The 20,414-nt window shown below is 47.4% G+C and overlaps 1 long non-coding RNA gene across 1 annotated transcript; it reads left to right on the top strand.

Annotated features, from left to right (window-relative positions):
• The first annotated feature begins 1,558 nt into the window (after window positions 1-1,558).
• On the top strand, window positions 1,559-2,493 carry LOC121837994. Its single transcript, XR_006078381.1, has 3 exons — window positions 1,559-1,708; window positions 1,804-1,904; window positions 2,444-2,493. It is a non-coding gene; the product is annotated as an uncharacterized LOC121837994 (long non-coding RNA).
• The last annotated feature ends 17,921 nt before the right edge of the window (window positions 2,494-20,414 follow it).

The raw sequence follows: 20,414 nt of genomic DNA, 5'->3' as shown, positions 1-20,414 counted from the left end.
GGGAACGGGAACATTGTGTGTGCACATAGTATGCACAAGATTCTTGAATAATTATATATAGGCAAGCCACGAAATTCAGGTATCATCGCAACTCTGCAGTTTTAGCGGTGTATTCTGTCCTTTTGTTTTCCAGGATGTTTCAGTAACAGCAATAGCATAAACGATTGAACCAACTGGATTATGTATTCACATTAGGCTTTGCTCCGTTTTATTCAGTTTTATCTGGTTTCGGAGTGGAACGTTCTCGTTTTTGTATAAATTTCGCTCCAGAACCGAGCAAATCAGAGTAAAACCAAGTCAAAAACAGAATAACACTGACTCAAAAATCCTATTATCATCTTTCACGATTGGTCCAAAGCTCTCCGACTTCCGACGTCGGGACTTTAAAACTTTGGCGGAGTTGGCGAAAAAATGCGATACTTCAGGCTTCCATTTTGCCATGTGAACGTATCCTGTTTGAGCCCTAGCAGAGGCTACGCGCTCGTTCTGGGGCGGCAGATCACGTGCACATTCTATCGTGGGCATGCTTTTTATTAACAGAAAAGAGAAGCCGGTAGTGCCGAATAACATCCAATAATTATTAACACCATAGAAGTCATTAAAAAAAAGCACATAAAATGCGCGCACACACACACACACACAAAATAAGGATGACCTTCCCGAAATTATGATTGCACCTTGTTTCACGCACAGTAAGTGTCAGGCAGCGCTTTCCACTTTGTAGTTAAGCAAGGAAGTTCCTTTTTGAAAGGCATTTTACGCGCTTGTTGGCAGTTTGGGCCTTTAGTTTGGCTTCTGGCTTCCCAATGTTGTAGTTTTCCTTGATGCCGGGAAGAGTGTACACTCCAGCAATGAAGTTTTCGAGATTCAAAAGCCCTTCATTTTGCGTCCAATTAAAATGAAGGCCAGCCGAAACAGGGTACGTCAGACTCGTTACATTCGTCTTTGGCAGTAGCCTTTTCAGAAACTTGGACAGGAAATTGGTCTTCAAATCTCCCGTCACTTTCACAATTTTATCACTTGTGTCTTCACTAACTGGCTTAGTACTGTGACCGCTTCTGGTTTCATTGGTATACCAATGAAACTCATAGACCATTGTTGGAATACGGGACACAGTTTCGACTTTGAGAATGCGTCCACTCTGGCGCGTGAACAAAGGTGGGGTCCAAGCAGGTTCGTAGAATCATGGTTCATCCGAAATGACTCATCAGCTTGTAACTCCAGCTGCGGCCCCCTCCTCAGTGTGTATGCGGACTTGCTTAAATAGGACTGTTGAAGTTTCTTTCGCTCATTCCTGCTTCAAGGTTTCACCGACGATGTTTCCCACATGGGAGACGAAACATTTGATTAAATTGTTAATCTTGTTGAGTAAAGTCGGTGCAGTTTTTTTTATCAGTATGATTCCCGGCTTTTGGAATATTTTTGCAGCACATTTAACGAAGAAATGGATGCCGATAAACACCTGCCAAGGTTGACTAAAAATAAACAGAAACATCCAATCAATAGTTATGATTGCCCTAAGCGGTTGCTATGTGGATGTTTTTTTATGTTTGACAGCTCAGCAAAGTCTGCGGATCTGGTTATGCTTCCTGTACGAGACAGATCACGAAGCGGTTGCTGACTGACCAGTTGGGGCGAAAATTTTTGTGGGAAGGACGTAAGAGAAAGTTGACATTCAGGAACCTTCACCTTGCTGAGTGCATCATAAGTAAGTAATCTCTGGAACAGTATTGCAGATCGCTTCACATGGAACCAGATTTATGGAATTGTTGGTGTCATACCTCTGTCGCTTTCTTTTATCAGATGCAGTGCAGAGCTGCCATAAATGTGAAGACTTCAAGGTAGAAACCATGGTCACGGATTAACTTCGCCACGCACCTGCCTGACATCAGTCATCTCAAATGGTAAGCTGGTCTTATTAAGCTGATGTTAGCACAAAAATCAAACTTTTCTAGAACAGTAAGTATGGTGTGCAATTTCTTCAAAGCATAATTTCTATATGAGAGTATTTGAATGCTTTAAATATTAAAGCCAGTGCCACCTTTTTTGGTTTAATTTGAGAGCAAATACTACAGGTGTGAACAGTATTGAATAATTTTAAATAAAAAAAATTTTGTTTGGAGTGTTTCTCTAAGAGGAAAAATTTCATTATGTAATAGTACCTTATTATGGATTAAAAAGAATGCATAGACAACGAATTTTAAGAACACTGACATTTGATGTAAATCTAACAAACAAAAGTTGGCAATACAGTACACACATCCAGCATGAATGTGCTTTAAAAACAAGGCATAAAATACTTGTGATTTATTTACATCAGTTCCAATTCTTGCATATTTGAGTCACTTCACTTTGAAATTCACTGTTTTATTAGTTTTGTTTCAAAGAATGGTAAACCACTGCTCACATATCTTTAACGTAACATTTTTTCGTTGCTTTTCAGGAACATTCTGCACCACAGGAGAGAGAGATGTGAACTGCCTTAAGTGGGCCTTGAATGCGCTGAGCTTTTTATTATGTTTATCAGACATTTTTTTTAAGCAAAGTATCCTGCATTGTTCAGTAAGTATACTTTATTTTGAAAACCTCATGCTGTCTATGCAGCATTGTTCAAAAATTATACTTTATTTTAAAAGCATCAAGCTTTGCTCGTCTGTCTAACAGTAACAATAAAGAGTTAATGGCGATTTGTTTGGCACTGCAACTTTTTCTACAGAACGGATGTGCATGCCTGACAGGCTGGGCAGGAATTTAGTGCGCTACTCACGTTCAAAGTTACGCTGCAAGACTGCAGCGGCATCTTTTGCCATGCAGTCGGTGCTACAGCTCTCATGGAATTCTGGTGTCCTCATCACTAGAGCATATGACTACTGAAGCCTTAGACTTCAGTAGTCAATTCCTCAGGGCCGTTCGTCATAGCTTATGAAAATGTTTGTGTCCAGTATTTCAGTTCTCTCGCATGTGGCGAGGTCCACCTCACTAAAACGAGTCAGCATCAGTAGTGTCGCCTTCCTTGTCAGTGTCGTCTGCATTGATCCTGTGGTAAAGCTTCTGAGCTTGATGGTGAAACAAAAACTTCAGTATAAAGAATGTCTGCTGCGGGCCTGATTGCTACATTATACGTCTGTAATGCGCCATTTGGGTATACATTGAGAGCATGCACGGGCCATACAGCAAATCTGCCCTCTGAGCTCTTGTTTTGTAAAGAATTGGACTCTTATCCGTTTAAATTTTTCTGTAGGACAGTCTACACGCTATATGCTAGCATAAAATGAAGGCTGCTTAGGCACTTCCTTGCTCTCCTGGCATAGGGCTGGTCCCTATACCAGGAAAGGTAATATTTCTGAGGTATGTACATGGTACATCCACAGGATCAGGCTGAACATCCTACAATGGTCCTGAATGTCCAGCTGCATCAACCAGATTGCGTTAGTGGTACGTTTTCTGGGGAACCATTTTGCACTGCACAGTAGATATACTTTCAATGTTGGATGAATCGTAGCAGATATCCACTGGATATGTTAAATGTCCGAACAACACATCTCTCGGATGTTTAATAGACGGTAGCTGGTTGACTGGGTACCATTAAACCAATGTGCACCGGGGCACCTGTTGTCAATTACCGCTTATTGGTTTTCGCCCCCTAAACGCCATCAAACCAATGTGCACAGGGGTGCCTGTCGTCAATTGCCGCTTATTGGTTTTCGCCCCATAAATACCATCAATCCAATGTGCACAGGGGGGCCTGTTGCCAATAGCCGCTCATTAGTTTTTGCCCCATAAATACCATCAACCCAATGTGCACAGGAGCACCTGTTGCCAATTGCTGCTCATTGGTTTTTGCCCCATAAATACCCTCAATGCAATGTGCACTGGGGTACCTGTTGCCAATTGCTGCTCATTGGTTTTTGTTTCATAAATGCAATCGGCCCATTGTGAATTCCCTAAAGGATTACCAATTCAGCCCAATGTGAATTCCCTGAAGGATTACCAGTTGGTGCACATAGGTTTTTGTTTCATAAATGCATATTGCTCAATGTGTCTGGACCTACAGTTGCACATTGGTTCAATGTGAATTTTGGCCTCATTTCACATCGCCCATTTCCAGCAGGGGACCAATTTGCGCTCCGCATATATAGGCTACTAGTGCGCCGCGGTGTGCTAAGCGATGCACTACGCGCCTGTAAAAGGCTGAACTGTGGCGTCCCCACGTGTTGGTGGTCTGCTTCTGTCAGCGAGTTCGGCCGCAAGTGAGAGTAAACGCAGCGTGTAGACGAGCAGGTCGCCTGCTTTCGACTGAGTGCATCGTCTACTTGCTGCGTCTATCGAGAGATAGCGTTATAAAGCTTTTCGATTAAGTAGAGCTCAGTAACTGGTGGCTAAGTTCAAGAGACTGCAAGAGGATTAAATTAGTTTAAACATAATTAAGTCTTAAAAAAAAAAAAAAGGTGAAACACATTTGGCTAGGTGGCGAAGTTTCCGCCCGATTCAAAGGGAACAGCCGCCGATTCAAATTGGCAAGAGAACACGACGGGTATATTTCAAATTTCGTTGCAGTATCCCTTGAAGAAACGCAGGACGTGTCCCATTATGTTCACGCCCCCCGATTCGTTCTTTGGCCTTCTTATTAGCTAATGTCGCAATCGTATTGGCTAAATAGAATGCAGAACGGCGGTAACTATTATTACAACGCCGTGCAAACGCTACGGCCTTCGTTTTCGTGCGTCATCGGCAGACTTGAGATACATTGCGACTCACGAATAAAGTTCTAACCTAATACTTTAGAACCTCGTGTTGTTTATTTACTTTTAAGAGTAATCAGAAAGATAATTTTGATGCCATTCGAAATTTCGAAGTCTGTCGTTCGGTACTGCAGAAGAACCGTGACCGGGGAAATCTGAAACTCCGGGAGAGTGTGACGCTAGTGGATGGGTAGAACGTGGAAGTTCGATGAGCCGACGTTCACCTAAGCCTAAAAATAGTCAAAACATGAATTGACATTCTGGGAGCCCTTACAAAATATTTTAGCGAAGAAAGCTAGTGAAAAAGAAAGAAAACAGTATTCTGTTCCTTGCTGACAGGTGTTTTTCACCGATAAAAATGCCACATGCGTCCGCAATCCCAGCTCTTGTTTTGACAATATTAGGCCTTGGTGAGCGTATACGCTCATAAAGAAAAATCGTTTTTCCTCAGTTATGTTTCGATCCAAGTAACGTCTCGTTCTCAAAACGTTCGCGTTATATCCCTACCCCTAGCGTCATAATCTCACCTTTCTTTGAAAGGTGAGATTATGACGCTTTTGACCTTTCTACGATGCATAGTTTATTTGGCGCGGACCGAACAACACGGTTCTCTTTCCCCAGAAACGCCCGGTATAGGAAAGCCTCGTGATTCGTTCTTCGGTGTTTTTATCGATTGATGTCAGATTATCATGGGCTGCGGAGCGATGACAAGATGTTCATCATGCCCTGCTTTGCACAGACTGCTAGTTACAACAAAGTCGTGGAAAAATTGCTCGCCACTCTGAGGGTCCTACCTTTTTCCCGGCGATTTTCGGGACGCATCATGTTACTTATTGTACGCACTAGTGCGTTAATGGGGGCCGTGCCTTTTTGATGCCAATAACAGAGGTGCGGAAATGTTCAATTTTACCGCAAATCAAATACGAGTATTAAGAATTGACTACGCATTTAATTCGAACTGAGCACGGGTGCTTTAAAAGTGTCATCTGGAATTTTTCGAGGCACACCCATGTGTGAAAAGGATCAGTTTTATTCAATGAGTACATTTTCACATACTCGTGTTCAATAAGAAAAAGTCGGTGATAGGACGAGCCGGGTAAAAACATAATGTAACGTGGTAAGAAAAAGCAATGAATACTTTATCTATCCGAATATAAGTTGAGATTCTTTTTCCAGTACTGTCTTTTAAAAATATGATTAACTGTAATGACTACAATCGTAACCAAAGAAGACCGAATTTGTGAGCCCATCGAATGAATTTCCGAACGCTCTCCGCTTCATCCGTTTCTCCTAGCACGCCGGTACAAAGCAGTGAAGCCTGACGCGTGCGCTCCGAGGCGAAGGATGTGAAGCTTGATTGGAGTGCGCTCGGGACAAAGCGGTGAGGCTTGGCACGAGAAATCGAGGAATACGGAAGGCATTATTTGTAGTTTTCGAAAATTCGAGTAACTTAAAAGTGTGTTGAGAATCGAATCAAATAGGAAACACTATTCGCGAATTATTCGAATTTTCGTACATCCCTAGCACATAATGCAGATGATAATGGTGATGACGATCAATCATAATGACGGCGGAGTGCGGGTGAATTTTTCACTTTCACGAGTTTAGATATTGTAAACGACATAATTTTTTCGAGTATCTACATTGCGCGACTTAAAATATATATTGCAAAAAAAATATCGCGCGAATATAGCACGTACTTTACGGTAATGAATAAGCATTTCAGAATTTTTCTCATCAATTTGCGTACTACGATTTATGCTTTTCGTTAATTCAGTCTAAGCGGGAGTTTTCTTCTGTTTTTTGGAACTGTATTGGGGCGCACGAACCAAGTGATGGTAGAACTAAGTGTTTAAAAGTGTTCAAATGTGGTGCTCAAAAATATGTTTTATTTTGTATGTGTATTTATGTTGGTCCTGCACTTTAATATGAATATAGGGGTTTTGGAACGATGTGATTGTCCTAATTTGAGTTCAAGAAGACGCGAGCGAGATTTACTTTTTTTTTTTCTTTCTATAAATGCCTTTATAAATCACACGTCATCCATCCATGTTCACATTCCAGGGCGTGGTCTGCGAATTTCTCTCACTTTCTCTGTTAATCAAGTCGTCTCAGTAGACAGATCTCACTACGCCTCCATAGTTTTACTTCACAGAAGGCAGGCGGCAGCGCACATGACGACTCGTGCAGCCTCGTGCTTCGCATGCGCAGAGATCGAGAGAAGTTGTCGAACGTGCAGAAAGAGCTACAAGTTCCCTTGATTACGGCAGCGGGGACATAACCAAACCGGCTGGGAACCGCATACAACACCCTCGGTGCGGCGGACATTGACGTATCTAACGCAACGTTTTTTTTTAGCATTTAAGTTGTTTATAATTTGTGGTCTCACCATGGTGTGCATAATTACCAAAACATCAACTGTTCACGAGCGCAAAAAATGAGTTAATATATAAATTAATAACTCATTACCAAATAATTACCATTCCTTAGTGAGAAATTTTGTGACACTGAGATAGTCCCGGAGCCCATATTTCGCTGAATTCTCGGAATATCAAGCCAGAGAAGATGAGGTTGTTTGAGTATGGTAAGTCATAAAAACTGTTTTGCAAACTTGCCACGCGCGCGTGGGAGAGACAGCGCGGTTTGCGTTAGGCTATCACTCGTGGGGAAATACCGGCACATTTCTCCGACCTCGAGCGCTTTGAAAGGCTGAGTAGACTGTACGAACGGCGTTCTGACGCATTCAGATGTAAACAGAACCCTCGGTTATACTTTTCGAACATGTATTGGAAGTTCGGAAGTGTTTTTAATCGTCAAGCATATTTGCTTTAAATCTCCGCCGTGGCAACCCTTAAAGGGGTATTCACATCGATGCTTTTCGGGGAAGGATGTGTGCGTGACGCCAATGATCGACGGAACCAGCGGGACTCCCTCACCGACTCAATCATTCACACAAACGCAATCCTTGCACAAACGGCAGGGATGGATGGATGGATGGATGCTAATGGCTATTAGCGGCGAGATGTTTCGGTGGCGCCCTCCTATGGTTCCCCCTTGTGACGTCATTACCTTGCGAACAACAAGTTGGAGATTTGTGTTTGTCCATTGTCTCTTTTGTTCCCCTTCTCCAGGGATTATTTTCAACAAGTTCGATGGTGTTTGTAAATAGGATGGTGGAAGCCTGAAATCATTGCGCTCTCAAAGCAACACTGCCAACACCGTCGAAATTAAAGTTCTTTCATTCCTCTTATTTCTGTCGATGGTATACCCATTCCGACGTCATAGTCAGCTTTTGGGCCAATCGTGGAAGGCCGACCACAGCGACGCTTTCGGTCGCGCACGTCGCCAATACCCTTTGTAACGGGTGGCAGCTTGCGCCACCTAGCCTAACAAGGCTAGGTGACGCAAGGTGACGAGCCAAGAGGGACGTCAGTGGTATCAGACGCACGTAGCGGTCGCACTCTCGACAACAGGGCTCAGGTGCACGAGAGTAGACAAAATGGAGGTGTGCGTGGAACGGCGATACGCGATTATGGCAGCAGCGCTGTTAGATGCAGAAGGGGACGAACTGCTTCCTGCTTAATAAAGGTGCTTCTTGAATGCCTGGATACAGCAAAAATGACGTGGAATCAAAAATCTGTTGGCCAAGAGCGGCTTGAGGACGACGTCGATGAATATCGAAGACTCCTTCGGGTGCCGCCGACGACATGCGCAACAGCGCAAGCCACAAGAAGTTAGGCGATCCCGATGCTGCAGCGACGGCATACGCGAACAAAATATCGCCAATTGCAAAAAAGATCCCACGCCAAGGCGGGAGAGCTTATGTGCAGCCCGATAAAAAGCTTCCCCATCCCCCTGGTATGTATCAGCGCGACCACGCGCAAAAGTGTGACGTTGTTACCACGCTATGCTCATCCCGGGGACCAAAGGGAGGGAGGGATTTTTTTTCCCGCGTGAATACCCCTTTAAAGCAAAGCCTATTTTCAGCATTGTAAAACCCGAGACGTAGGACAAAAGAAGAAACGTCTCGGGTTTTACAATGTTGAAAGTTCACCAGCTCGCTTGGCTTGCATCTTCTCTGTAATTTCCATATTTTCAGATCGCCTTTTTATGGCCAAGACCCGATCCTACCAAAAAACCCAACATTATAATCATGCGTGACCTTGTGCTTTGCTCTAATAAGACGCGATCAAAGATCTTAATACGCCCCTTTTTTTAAAATTTGTATAGATCCGAAAAAAAAAAGAGGCGTGTCACAATGTTTTGGTCGCGTTTTTAATAATAATAATAAAAAAAAAAACACATGTCTGTGATTCTAGGTTTTCGTAAATGCTTAGGAAATATAAAACAAGTTTGCGCCGTAAAAAAAAAAAAAGATAAAAAGAAAAGAAGAAAGGCAATTTTAGGATTTCTTTTAGCGCTTCTGTAACTCAAATATTTGTAACACGTCCGCGAAACCTAACGGGAATTCTGGCACTGACCACCGGGAACAATTAGTAAGAATAAAATTAAACAACACTAAGTTTCCGGCAGATGAGCGGGAAAGGCGCGGAAGAGTTCCGGGAAAAAGAGGCGCGCCACCGAGTTAAGACACGAGCGCATCGACGCTCTGTTGACAAGAATCCGCTTTAATTAAACGCGACTTGAGATCGGACAGCCGCCGCTGTTCCTCTACCTCGTGTCTGTCGCCAAAATTCTAAAGGCTGGTAAACGTATTTCCATTTCAGTGCGATCGACCGCGCTGCGATCGCTTATGACCTCTTTCGACGAGATAACACATACGTCGCCGTCTATCGGGCGGACTTGGAACATCTCCGATCTGCGTCGACATTACGCATCGTACTTTCACCGTGTGCTCGAAATAATTATGACGAGGTTATTGTAATTGATCCTTTCTTATAGATAGTCCTTATATAGATTTTATCTCGCAAACATTGCAAAACCTTCAATCTAGTTGTACGGAGAACGCAGGGGCTCCAACGCTATTCGATAGATGGCGCCACTGTGTTCTCTCGTCGCAAACGGTCGCAAGCAGTCCTAACGCAGCTCGATGACACCCACAGCGCAAGTGTGCGAACCAGTCTTAAAGAAGCACTCAAGTGGATTCTGAGATTGTCTATTTATGTTGATAACTATCTACGCGCATCCCAGCATCCCAGAGAAACCGAAATTATACTCATGTGCGGCCGATTTCTCTATTAAAAATTTAGTCAAAAATCGTGACAGGCCCCCTTTTTTTGTGTGCCTTGGAGCAGACACCAGGGTGCGCCGTCAGACGGCGTTTTCGAGCAATACTTGCTGTATTAATTGCGTCTGCTACACCCAAATATTTGACATATTTGTCAAAATTAAATGCACAAAGCGCCTATAAAGGTCAATAAGACTAACGTTTGGAATCTCCACGCAATTAACTATTTTCGGTGGTCATATGTTATAGAGGGGTGGGGCTTAGGGTAATTATAATGTGCGTTAGAGGTTCAACTGGCGCTAGTGTCAATGCGACTTCCGCGATGCAGATTGAAGCAGACAGCAACCAGTCTGCTTTTGCGGTGCTCCTGCGCATATTCTTATGGGAAAATGCACGTGCATTTTCTCTCTTCGCGGAAAGATAACATGGATCACTTTTGTTACTTGCGTCATGCCGAAGAGTATGTAGCTTTATTATCACTGTAAAAGTGTAATTGCATTAGTTGCAGTATTTTTCTTTATCAGCTAACGATGTTAAACTTTGCTATATCTAATGTTCAAAAATCTATTCCACATCTGGCCTGTACAAAGAAGTGACGACTCTAACCAAAATCACAATCGAAAGTAATGTAGATTCTACTCAAGGTTTGCCAACATTTTGGTGTCACTTGCATATTACTAATATGCCCGTTTGTCGCTATATGGGAATGACCCCGTCGTGCATCTTTACGAGCGGTTGAAAACATTCAAAACGTAAAGATCAGTGATTTCCCTACGCACCCCCCCGGGGGGCGCTTCCGATCAAGAGATCCAACGAGTCAAAAGATCCAACGAGTCAAAAGGTCCAATAATGGATCTCTTGACTCGTTGGGTCTTTTGACTCGCCAGACCCGAGTCAAAAGATCCAATGTGGGTCAAGAGATCCAACGAGTCAAGAGATCCACGGCGAGTCAAGGGGTCCAAGTTCCAACGAGCCAAAAGGTCCAGCGAGTCAGAAGGTCCAATAATGGATCTTTACACGTTTGATCACTTAACTCGGCAGCATAAGCGCCAACTACGGGGGGGCAGTGGGGCTCGTGCCCCCCCCCCGGACGGCTTCACGGGGGGGCAGAGCCCCCCCCGGCCCCGGCCCGGGATTTTTTTTAAAGAGCTTGGCTTGGGTCTGCGCCCATCGACAGTGGACTGTTGGCCGTCCTGACTGGCAGCTATTTCACAGGGGCCTGTTTATTCCCGCTTCTTATTTCCTTTCAGGCTTTTAAATGGTGGATCTCGGGACAGTGACAGGTCAGACATTCAGTGGAAAATTCCCCTCAGACGGAGTTAGATGCGCAGAATATGTTGTCTGAATGAACAGCTGAAGTGCCCGCTTCAGCTATGACAGGCTAAAAAAAGTCTTGAAAGCGTCGCGACATCTCTGTCGGTTTTTAGACAACAAAAATGCTTCTGAGAATAGGAAGCATCCCCGACACAGTGAGTCAGTGACTGATTCTGCAGACCTGCTCGCCAAGAAAAAAATTTTAATTTCTTGCGCGTCTACAAATGAATGCCCTTTCGGCCAAGAAAATATTGTACACATTTTTGATTGGTCAGTGAAGGGCTTTACTACCAGTCTTGTCACCGAACAGCGACTCGAATACTCGTCCAGAAAACAACTTTTGGCGGAAAAATTTGTAACCCCAGCTTCGCACAAGGTATAGTGGTATCAAATGGTCTTTGCTACCGTCTGAGAATTATTTTTGGCCCTCTTAAAATTGAAGTCAGTCGTATAATTAAAGCTTCTTGTGCCACCATTACCCCACTCTCCCCTGCTGCATGTGTTAACAAAATAAACAAAACATGACAATAAAATACACACCAGAAGCCAAATAACAGCATCGCAAAACACAACAAAAACAAAGGGACACTGCTTTGAAACAAAAGCCTGTGGGGAAGAGAGCGATTCTTTTGCGGAGCGTCTTATTTGGGGACACCAGGTAGTTAGCTGTCACAATGTCCGTGTCCGTTTGTTTATGTCCTTGTCCCTTTTTCTCCAGTCTCGGGTTTACCAAAATGCTCGGTAAAGGCTCCGACTGCTGCAGGTGACCCTTATGGGGAGAGCCCACGGAACAAATAAAACAAGGACCTTCTCCTCCTCTCCCCCCCCCCCCCCCCCCCCGCAGCCTCCCCCCCCCCCCTTTTTTTTTTGAGCCACATTCCGGGTCTGCCCCCCCCGGGAAAATGGAAACTCTACGCCACTGCTCGGCAGACACGAGTCAAGAGATCCATTGAAAGTCGAGAGCTACAATTACTCGAGAACTGCCGCTTAATATTGCAAAGGGGTCACAAAAAGCCCCTCACCACTCATCCCCTAGTAGCGGGGAGGCTTTGCACAATAAAGATCCGTAAACGATTTTTAACCTGGCGCCTTAGTTTTAGTTTAAAAAAGAAAAACCGAAAGAGATTTAAGTTTGATGCGCTGCACAAATACGCACCGTTTTCAGGTTCCCGGCCGAAAAACCGACTCAAGGGGGGCACCCACGGAAACATCCAGTTTCGTGTTGCTGGCTATGGAAACTGGGGAGGGAGCGCTTTTCTTCGCTTTAGGTAGATAACGCCATAAAACTTTGCGTAAAAAAAAAAAAAAAAAAAAAAAAAAAAGAAATTAAGATTTTTAGGTTTTTGACGCGTCTCTTCACGTTTCCGCGACAACATTTGAAAAAAATTTGCCTCAAATCGAGCAGACGCTTACTGAGCTTGCTAACTCAATACACTTTCAACAAGCTCACGTCACGCGCGTAGTTTTCTCGATCGGCACGAGCGGCTGTAGGATGGAAAATAGTCCCCTTTCCTCTTCGCGATTTCTCCGCACACTCGCAACATTTAGAAAACTCAAAGCGTGCTTTCTTTTTTCCTTTTTTTTTTGTTGTTTTATTAGCCGGAAGTTAAGCGAAAGTGACACGCACCAGGTTCTATGAACATTAAAATCATCTCACGGCCCCTTTAAAGGGGTCACGAAACATTATCGGGTTGGAACGTTCCTGACCTTGCCTGTTCGTACTGGTCCCAGCCTGGCACATGTATGCTCGCACAAACCGCCACTGATTCAGAAACTTCTTTGTCGCGGGGAAATTGTGAAATTGCGAAGATAAAAGGGCACTATTTCTTTTAGTCTTGCCTTTGCAAAGCCATAGATGACGTGATTGTGGAATCGAAATCACCCGACTGACAACAGTCGAGCGCGGCTCATGAATAGATTGGACATGAGAACTACGTGAGCACTCGACTTTAGCTCGTAACAATGAATGCTTCGGCGGACACTCGGGTAGTGGCTCGTGTCCAACCACTGCGGTGATGAGGATAGCTGAACTCTAACAATGCCCGGAGCTCAGCACGCGTTCTCTACTTTTTCAACCGTCATTGCCATTGCCTAGAAAAAACAACTAACGCAAGTTTATTCAGTTATTAACGTTAGGGAGCGATTCTAAGTAGTATTAGGCAAAGTAGAAAAATTGTTAGATTTTTCTTCTTCGAAGAGAAACATCTCTTCAAAGTGCCCTTAGATGGCCACTTCGAAGAGAATAACTTCCGATGATTCACCGGTTCTTTTCGTGCAGGTAAGATATCGAACTTGGCCAATGGGAAGGCAATATGACGAAAAATAATTTAAAATAATAATTTAAAAAATATATATATGTACTTTTTGTTGTGGCAGCAGCTAGCGCCACGTACCGGGCGGCCGCCTCGTGGGACAGCGTGCAGCGGGCACGGGACAGTTGGAATGCTGGCAGGCCGATCTCGGCTGCGGGCCGCGTTTGCTCCGTCATTTTGTGTGTATACTTCTGTACATATAAACCTGTAACAACTGGCGACGAGGAGAAACGTGAGTGAACAGTCTTGTTCTGTACCGGGCCGGCGCCATGCCGAAGTTGGAAGCATTTACTGGAGAGGGTGGGGACGCGTGGCAAGAGTACGTTGAAGTTTTGCAGCAACACTTCATCGCTCACAGCGTTACGGCGGACAAACACCGTGCAGTATTCCTGAGTTCGTGCGGAAGCCCGACCTATTCCCTGCTCCGGAGGTTGGCGGCACCCAGACGCCCAAGTGAAGTTCCACTCAGCGAAAGTTTACAGCTGCTCACGGATTATTATGCACCAAGACCGTCCGTGATTGTCCAACGCTACCACTTCTATTGCCGAACGCAAAACGAAGGTGAAGCAATTAAGGATTTCGTCGTCGAGCTACGTAAGCTGGCGGATCCATGTGAGTTCGGTCGGGAGCTGGACAACAATCTAAGAGACAGACTCGTCCACGGCATTCGGAACGACCTCATGAGAAAACGCCTTTTGGAGGAGCCCGAATTGACACTGGACCGAGCCGTACAGATTGTTTCGAGCATGGAGGCAGCGGCCAAGGGAGCGGAATTGATGACTGGCCAGGCGGCAGGGACGGCTCTGCATCGATTATCGAGTGCCAGGAAGGCGGCCGACGACTGTCATCGTTGTGGTGGTCGGCACCATGAGTCTGCGTGCAGATTCCGAAGGTTAGAGTGCTTTTCTTGCCAGAAGAAAGGACATGGAAGTGCCCGTCCAAGCAGAAATCAACGAGTTCGGAGGACACAACGGTCTCTGGCAGACAGCATGGCGGCGACCGGGCGGGAAACAACGCCCGACGAACCGTGATGGCGGTGGAGACAGCGTTCGACGACGAAGCTGGAGGGACAGACGTCGACAGCTTGTGGTTACTGGAGCACGGGTCGGCGGAGGATGCTGCTGCAGTTGCGCAAACCGAAGTCGTGAACGTTCTGGAGCCACGAGTACCGCCGATATGTGCTATGGTAACGGTTGAGAGTCAGACGGTGCGTATGGAAGTTGACACGGGGGCCGTCTGCTCGGTCATGGATGAGGTGCATGGAGTTCAAACGGTGTTTCCCGACAGTGACTCTTCAACCGTCCGACGTCAAGTTGCGAGGATATTTCGGACAACAGGCGGCGGTTGCCGGGAAGGCCATGGTGGCTGCCGAGTTCGCAGGAAGGCACGCTGAGTTGCCTTTGTTCGTGGTCAGAGGAGGGTCCCGGGCTCTTCTTGGGAGGAATTGGGCGAGAGCTTTTGGCATGCCGCTCGACAGTCTGCTAGACGTCCACCGCGTCGACAGTGCGGAGGATTGGGTCGGCAGATTCCCAGAACTGTTTGCGGAGGGACTTGGTACCCTTCGTGATGTCAAGGCAAAGATAAGAGTGCCGGAAAACGCCAGACCAAGGTTTTTTAGGCCAAGAGCGTTGCCGTTTGCACTTCAGGATTTGGTGGCGCAAGAGCTCCAGCGGTTGCAGCGTGAAGACATCCTGAGTCCGGTGCGCACATCAGAGTGGGCAGCACCGCTGGTTCCAGTTCTGAAGAAGGATGGAAAGATCCGGCTGTGTGGGGACTTCAAGATGACCGTGAACCAGGCGGCAGACATTGAAACGTACCCAGTGCCGCGGGTGGAAGAAATCTGGACCAAGTTGGCGGGAGACATGAAGTTCTCAAAATTAGATCTCCGGGACGCCTACCAACAAGTAGAGTTGGATGAAGCATCAAAGAAGTATGTAACTATTAACACCCAGCAAGGACTTTTCCAGTATAACCGGCTTCCGTTTGGTGTGGCTTCGGCGCCTGCAGTGTTTCAACGGGAGATGGAAAACCTGTTGCAAGGTTGTCACAAGGTGGTCGTCTATTTTGATGACATTCTAGTGACGGGCGTGACGGAGGAAGAACATCGCCGAAACCTAGAAGAGGTGTTGCGGCGTCTAAGCACTGCAGGATTGAAGCTAAAGCGGCAAAAGTGCACCTTCAGGGCGTCGAGCGTCGAGTACCTGGGCTACGTCATCGACAAGGATGGCCTGCATCCGGCACCCCAGAAGGTCGAGGCCATTGTCCAAGCTCCCCAGCCAACGGATGTACGTGAACTACAAAGTTACTTGGGTCTTCTTAACTTCTACCGAAGTTTTTTGCCGAACTTGTCATCTATGCTGCATCCGCTGCACCAGTTACTCAAGAAAGGAACATCTTGGAAGTGGGGTCGTGAGCAAGCGGCAGCATTTGGAACCAGTAAGAAGTTGCTGACGTCTGCTAATGTGCTCATTTATTACGATCCCAAGTTGCCGTTGCTACTATGTTGCGATGCGTCGCCGTACGGCGTTGGAGCAGTGTTGGCACATCGAATGCCAAATGGTGCAGAGCGACCTGTGGCGTTTGCTTCAAGGAGGTTAACAGCAGCAGAGAAGAACTATAGCCAGTTGGACAAGGAGGCTCTGGCAGTGATGTTCGGGGTGATGAAATTCCACCAATACGTCTGGGGAAGGTTATTTGAAGTATTTACAGACCACAAGCCATTGTTAGGTCTGATTGGACCGGACTGCCGCATTCCGCTCCAGAGTTCACCGCGGATACTTCGGTGGGCGTTGACACTGAGGGGCTACAATTACAAGCTGTCTTACAGGCCAGGTGCCAGTTTGTGTAATGCAGATGCCCTGAGTCGACTGCCACTACCAGCCAAAATGTTGGAGGAATCAAGAGTCCTAGATGTATTCATGCTCGAGGGGACATACCCAAAGGTTCTGTCGGCCGCAGTAGTGGAGGCGACGACTGGCCGAGACCCAGTGCTGGCGTCGCTACGTACGGCGTTGTGGACTGGCCGCCTTCCACCATCCGGAGCTGAGTGGCGGCCATTTGTAAACCGCATGGAGGAATTCTCGGTGATGGACGGCTGCGTGCTACAGGGGAACCGTGTGGTGGTTCCTGCTTCGCTGCGAGCGGCAGTGTTGGATCTGTTACACGAGAGTCACCCGGGGGTGGAGAAGATGAAGCTGGTGGGACGAAGTCACGTTTGGTGGCCGGGCATCAATGATGACATCACGGCCAGAGTGGGCAGATGTGCGGTTTGCCAAGTGCATCGGAAGGCTCCACGGGCAGTGCAGCAGACACCGTGGCCCTTCCCGGAGCGTCCGTGGTCACGTCTCCATGTGGATTTCGGGGGACCTTTTCAAGGTGTCTACTTCTTGGTGTTGGTGGACGCGTTCTCCAAGTGGGTGGAAGTAGTCCGCGTGCCGTCACCGTCGGCAGAGGCTACCGTGAAATGCCTGAGGTCCATCTTCGCAAGTCATGGGTTGCCAGATGTGATAGTGAGTGATAATGGTCCCGCATTCACAAGCGCACAGTACAAGTTGTTTCTGGACCGTAACGGGGTCAGGCCAATACTTATCCCTCCATACCATCCAGCCTCGAACGGCGCCGCAGAAAGGGTGGTACAGACTGTGAAAGAAAAACTCAAGAAGTCCGCGCCTGGGGATTTCGAGTGTCAGATCGCAAGAGTGCTGTTCACGTACTGGACAACACCACATGGTCTTACCGGACGCACCCCAGCAGAGCTGCTCATGGGTCGGCGCTTGAAGACAGCACTGGACTTATTGCGGCCGGATCTTCGGTTCAAAGTGCAGTTCCGACAGTTGCAGCAAAAACTATACAGTGACCGGTCAGCACGAGCAGAGCCGGTACCCCGGCCAGGAGATGCTGTTTGGGCCAGGAATTTCAGGCCGGGACCTCGTTGGGTACCTGCGATTGCTAAGGCGACCACCAGCGCATCGTCGGCCGAGGTTCAGCTGACAGATGGCTCAGTTTGGAACCGTCATGGGGACCACCTGCGGCATCGGGTCACGGAGGCTGGACTAATGGATGACGAATCGGGAGAGCATCTGCCGCAGTCCATCGGGCAGCAACTAGAGCAGGCAGATGGGGCAGCTCCAGATGGGCAGGTGGAGCTGGCAAGCGACTCCCGGTCCGGCATCACAGAAAAACCAGGGCTGTCCGTCAGCCCAGCAGGCAACTGTCGCCCAGAGGTTCCAGTAGCTCAACAGTCTCCAGCACTCCGAAGATCTACGAGAGTCCGAAAGGCGCCGCAGCGCTATTCGCCATAACCACGGACTTGTGGGGGAAGGGTGTTGTGGCAGCAGCTAGCGCCACGTACCGGGCGGCCGCCTCGTGGGACAGCGTGCAGCGGGCACGGGACAGTTGGAATGCTGGCAGGCCGATCTCGGCTGCGGGCCGCGTTTGCTCCGTCATTTTGTGTGTATACTTCTGTACATATAAACCTGTAACACTTTTTTTTTTTTTTTTTTTTTTTTTTTTTTTTTAAGGCGGGTTGATATTATGGTGAACTTTTCCCTTCCAATAAACTTTCAGGTTCGATATAAGATATATCGAAATTTAAATTAGCATTTGACAAGCGGTTGCAGTAATGGATCATGGAATGCAAGGTTCCAAATATGTCGCGAAAATACGGAAGGTACTATGCTGTTTTTTCCTCGGCTTTATTACCTGTGAATAAAATAATTCAGTTTGCACGGACAAAATTGACTAGGTGCCGTATATGAAAAGGAGAAGTAATAGATGATTTACGTGTTTATGCAAACCAAAAAAATAAAATAATATATATACACGTACTGTCGCGATACATCGAGAGAAGAATAAAAGTGTGCATTTCTTTTGATCAATGCTGCTCAACCTAGACACGAGCCGGTGAAGCGTGTGCATGCACAGCAAGACAAGGGGTACTAGGGGTTTTCTTCTACTCTAAAATGCCTCGAACAGAAAGGAGTTCAAGGCGTCGCGCAGAGCGAGATGTCCCATGCTGCACTGACCGGCAACATACTGCTACATGTTGACCTTTTGGATGGCTGCCAAACATTATGCTGTCCAAATGATTCACATAACCCTTCCTCCCAGTTGAGCTCATGCTGCGTATAAGACCAAAGCGCTGTTTCCATAGAAGCCCTCACGGGCTGTGGGGAAAGGCGCAGTTTCTGCACGAGGTGTGGGTACTGCACGTGCGCGGGAAGCGCGTCAAGTGGACCGTTTGTGTGTGCGCAATGCCGATAGCAGCACCACCGCAGGGGCGGGACGTCAGCACCGCGTGTTGGTCTATACGCATACCTCGGCAAACCTCACTCATAAGGGCCCTCACTCACCCTCACTCACCCTCATCTTCACAGGTGAGGTGAGGGTGAGTGAGTTTTTGAACCAGGAAAATTCATGAGTGTGAGGGTGAGTGAGGGCTGTGAGGGCGGTGAGGGCCGTGAGGGCTGTGAGGGCCGTGAGGGCCGTGAGGGCCTTGAGGGCCATGAGGGCGGTGAGGGGTATGAGGGCCATGAGTGCGTGAGGGGCGTGAGGGCGGTGAGTGGCGTGAGGGCCATGAGTGCGTGAGTGGTGTGAGGGCGGTGAGTGCGTGAGGGGTGTGAGGGCCATGAGTGCGTGAGGGCGGTGAGTGCGTGAGGCCCCCTTTAGATTGAGCATCTTTCTCAGCAATTTTGGTGTTAATGGCGGGTTGTTCTCTAGCTTTCCCTAGATCGACACGAATTGCTGAGATCGGGTCCGGCTCGAAATAAGCAAGCAACTCGGAGCAATTCGAATACGTTTGAGGCGGCTGCATCCAATCAGGGACGCAAAATTTTCTCGTGATACCTCGTGCCGGTGATGATGACACCGAAAGACTTGGTTCTGGTTTGAAATCGATCGTTTTTTTTTAAAATAAACTGTTTCAGAAAGGTGCATTAGTATTCTTAACGAGATTTAAATGCATAAAAACACGTTTAAAACGCGTAATTGTGTCTAAATAGTGCAAGAAAAATAAAATTTTATGATGACGATGGCACATTGCAGCAATAGGTTTCTGCGTGTGATCGCGGGCGGCCCGTGTTGCTGGTGTTGAGACGTAAAGTTTCTGGGCGAAATTGCCCCATCTGAAGCTGGCCTGAGTGGCGTGAGGGCCATGAGTGCGTGAGGGGCGTGAGGGGTGTGGGGCGGTGAGGGGCGTGAGGGCGGTGAGTGGCGTGAGGGCGGTGAGTGGCGTGAGGGAGGTGAGTGGCGTGAGGGCGGTGAGTGGCGTGAGGGCCGTGAGGGCCGTGAGGGCGGTAAGGGCCGTGAGGGCGGTGAGGGCGGTGAGTGGCGTGAGGGCTATGAGTGCGTGAGGGCCGTGAGGGCGGTGAGGGCCGTGAGTGGCGTGAGGGCGGTGAGTGGCGTGAGGGCCATGAGTGAGTGAGGGGCGTGAGGGCGGTGAGGGGCGTGAGGGCGGTGAGTGCGTGAGGGCCGTGAGGTTCAGTGAGGGCGAGTGAAGGGCTGAAGGTGAGTGTGACTGTGAGGGTGAGGGTGAGTGAGGGGCTGAAGGTGGAGTGTAGCTGTGAGGGTGAGGGTGAGTGAGGGGCTTAGGTGAGTGTGGCCGTGAGGGTGAGGGTGAGTGAGGGCGACCTAAAATGCCGACCTCTGTCTATACGTGCCTCGTCATTCAGTCACCGATTAACAGTTCGTTAATTTCTAAATTCGAGAAACAATCTCCGTCCCTACGACCGCGTAGCGTGCATAACTCTCGGGAAATTCCTGCGTTAGTCAAGCATACCGTACGAATAAAGAGCGTTGGTCACCAGCGGATTGAAATGGAAAATGCAAACCGCCGTGACACAGCCAGCCATTCAGGATTCC

The sequence above is a fragment of the Ixodes scapularis genome, unplaced genomic scaffold (genome assembly GCF_016920785.2).
Source record: "Ixodes scapularis isolate PalLabHiFi unplaced genomic scaffold, ASM1692078v2 PGA_scaffold5__190_contigs__length_132052651, whole genome shotgun sequence".
NCBI lineage: Eukaryota > Metazoa > Arthropoda > Arachnida > Ixodida > Ixodidae > Ixodes > Ixodes scapularis.
Note: the sequence above shows the minus strand (reverse complement) of the source record. Positions and strands in the feature narration are given on the sequence as shown.